Source organism: Triticum urartu, chromosome 6 (genome assembly GCF_003073215.2).
Source record: "Triticum urartu cultivar G1812 chromosome 6, Tu2.1, whole genome shotgun sequence".
NCBI classification, from domain to species: Eukaryota; Viridiplantae; Streptophyta; class Magnoliopsida; order Poales; family Poaceae; genus Triticum; species Triticum urartu.
The window spans coordinates 535,000,061-535,003,812 of NC_053027.1; positions in this window are offsets into that span (position 1 = coordinate 535,000,061).

Consider the following 3,752-nt stretch of genomic DNA (forward strand, 5'->3'; position numbering starts at 1 on the left):
GTTGTGTCACTCTCGACGACCTCTGCGCCAGCTTTGCAGTTTCTACGCACTCCTCCGCGTCGCCCGACAGCTCACCACCTATGTCCATGCTCGTGCCCATACAACAACCTGCACAGCCAACTCTACGACATGGGTGTTGGGGCAACGATGATATCATCAAACAGAGAGAGAGAGAGAGAGAGAGAGAGAGAGAGAGGTGGGATGGCGTACTCCATCCCAATTGGCTCGGGATCTCCCCGGCGGCCTCGCCGAGGGAGAGGGATGTCGTTCTTCATGCCGACTAGCTCGGGGTCTCCACGACGGTCACGCCAAACCTCCCAGGGAGGCTACCGTGCAGCTCATGGCCATGTAGGTGGTGGGCATGCGGGTTGCAGGACACACTGCAACGTGGAAGCGTATGTACCACTTTGGGGGACATAAACACATACAAATGGCTCATTTGAAAAAATGCACCATGGATGGTGGCCATGCAAGATTAGGACCTCAGATGAACAAACATACATAGTTTTGAGACCCAAAACTGCAATTTTGAAGTTATGGGACTAAAATGACACACCTCTAATAGTTTTAGGACCCAAAAATGCAGTTTCGAAGTTATAGGACTAAACTGACACACTTTCGATAGTTTTAGAACCCAAAAGTGCAGTTTGAAAGTTATAGGACTAAACTGACACACCTATGATAGTTTTAGGACTTGTGATGCATTTTACTCTTTATTTTCCTTGAAAAAGTGATACGTTTATATACTTGTAATAATTTCTTGACCTTTTGAGTTGAACGTATGGATTTATTGCTCATACTTATTAGAGTCACGTTGAATACTTGTACAAGATAGGTAATAGTTGGACGTTAAGTTGTACTCTCTGTGTAAACTAATATAAGACATTTTAGACCACTACTTTAGATTATGATAAACTTATTATAGATTGGATAGTATTTAGATTAGGATGCTTGTATTTTTTTTATGGGACAAAGTATCGAAATCACTAATTAAGAAGTACTCCTTCAAAAGATCATTCTCATCTCCTCATGTTGCGACAAGTGGTGCAATGCATCTGTTTATCCGTACATCTGTTTATTTAAAATGTTTTATCTCTTAAATCATACTTTCAAATCTCGAACCGTTTTCATCATTGGATTCCTCACGTTAAGATATTCAAAACTAGATTCCATGTTGATAGGTTTTCATGAACTTTTCTTTTCACGAAAAAACCAGACAGAAAAATCAAACTTGGAGCATGTTTTTTTCCTTTTCCAAAAGAGGCACAACTGTGCCTCTCGCGAAAAGCACAACCGTGCCTCTCGCGGAAAGAAATAAAAATAGAAAACGTGTTTTTTTTCCGTTCCTGAGAGGTATGGCCGTACATCTCGCGAAAACACAACCGTGCCTCTCGCGGAAGAAAAAAAACACAAGACATTCTTTTTTCCCGTTTCCGAGAGGCATGGTCGTGCCTATCGTGGAAGCAAAACCGCGGCCGTGGCTCTCGCGAAAGGAAAATGGTGCCTCTTGCGAAAGAAAATAAAAATAAAACATGTTTCTTTTTCGTTTCCAAGAAGTAGGGTTGTGCCTCTCGCAAAAGCAAAATCGTGCCTCTCATGGAAGCAAAAAAGAAAACACGTTTTTCACGCAAAATTTTGATTTTTAATTTTTTTTGGTCCAAAAGCTAAGAAAGACAGGTGAAAAACCAAAAAATTAAAAAAAAACTCATACAAAACATTTTAAAAAGCCGAAAATGCATGAAGAAAATAGAAAAAAAATAAAATTCGGGGGAAATGCCCAAAGCGCGACATGTGGTGGTGGCTGAGAGCACGCCAAGTAGCGTGCGCTCTCAGACTATCCCTAAATGGTCGTTGTGAGGCTTCCAAAAAAGCGCTCGTCAACTAATTGTTCTCGCAAAGGATGCTTATATCTTGTCTCCTAGTTTGGAGTAGACCCGGGCATGAACACCCTGGCCCAGACAACCCGATGTGAAAGCCTAACATCTGAGCTGGGCTTGGCCTAAACCTTTTCGTCGGAAGCATGGTCCGGAAGCTTGAACAAAGCATAAATGACTATTTTATTAGAAATATAGGCATAATATATCATTTAAATATTGCAAAGTTTGTTATATCAATTAAAAAACGGCACTGTTCATGTGTTTCGGGCTGTCCGGGCACAAGCTTGGGATTTTGAGGTCAGGTTTTGCAAAGCCTGGCCCAGAGAATGCCAAGGTTTAATTCGGAGGTAGACATAAGATGTAGCTTATGACAATATAATACTCACCCCGTTTTTAAATATAAGTCTTTCTAGAGGTTACACTATAGATTACATGCAGAGCAAAATGAGTGAACCTACACTCTAAAATATGTCTATATACATCCGTATGTAGTTTGTAGTGGAATCTCTAAAAAGACTTATATTTAGGAACGGAGGAAGTAGCACACATGCACAAAAGATTTGATGGCACGTGTCGGTGCAGGTGACTAATGTGCAACATTGTAGCGGTATCCATGGAGAGGAACATGTTGGAAATATGAGCAAATTACTACGAGATTTAATCCGAATAAACAGAAGATAAATCATGACCACAGCAGTAGAGATTAAACTAATCATGCGAACTAGCATAGCAGATGAACATATCACATCTAGGGTACATACTAGAAACATGAATTCTACCACGATCTCGAACAGGAAGGATAGAATCACATACGGTGCAGCGGGTGCAGCACCGCCGGCATTGACGTTGTCGCCCATGTCGTCGAGGATGAGGTTGCCGAGGTCGGGGAAGAAGTCGTCGTTCGCGAAGTCGTTGCTGCCAGCAGTCGCGCGAGTGCGCTCCCCAAAAATCTGATCGCCCCTCTCCCGTACAGGATCACGAGAGGCGGGGTTCCGAAGGCCTGCTGTCCCTTCTCGCGGTGCACGCCGGAAGGAGGGATGAAGAAGACTTGTTTGGCGGCGCAATGATCTGGAACGGTGATGAGAAACCATACGAAGCGGCGGCGGCTAGGGTAGACGTCTGCCTGACTATATAGTGCGGGCCGGGTAGGTCGTGGGAGTAAACCCCACGTCCGAGTCGTCACGATCCGGGTTCAGTAATTAACGCGTCCGTTAATTATTATTTAATGACTCATTAATTTTTCCCGTGCAGCAAAAATATAGACAACGTGCATAGCTCTGTCCTCGGCTCGGCTCAATCCCGCAACCCGCGGCGCGTCGTGACGAGGCGTGGCGTGGCGAGGCGAGCGAGGAGGAGCGCGCGTGTAGGTCTCCTCTTCTCATGCTCATACAAGTGGTAGAAGAGCTCACCTTATAAAGAGGTGCAACTCTCTCTCAACTTATGAGGTGGGACTAAACTTTAGCCTCACTCACTCCACTCACATGTGTGCATGAATGGGCCAAGAGAATTTCAGAATTTTAGTTGGGCTTTGGGCCAAAGGCCTACTAGCAAATTCCAACAATCCCCCACAAAGTCTCATTGGCACATCTCATCATTTAGTTCCAAAACATTGTTTTATATACTGGTGCTTAGTGGAGACTGTGAAGTTGAACTTCCACTTAGAAATTTATGCTACACTAGATCACAACTTGAATAGTGGACTATGCCTTGAACTACAAGTTTTCTGTGAAACTAGTTTCACACAAATTCTTGACCGATACTGGGCTGCCGCAAGGCTTCCCCGCGGGTGGAGCATATACGTCATACTCCAGGGCCTTTTATGAATTTATTAGAGAACACCCAATTCTCACAGACTGCGACGTTAACAGTCAAATT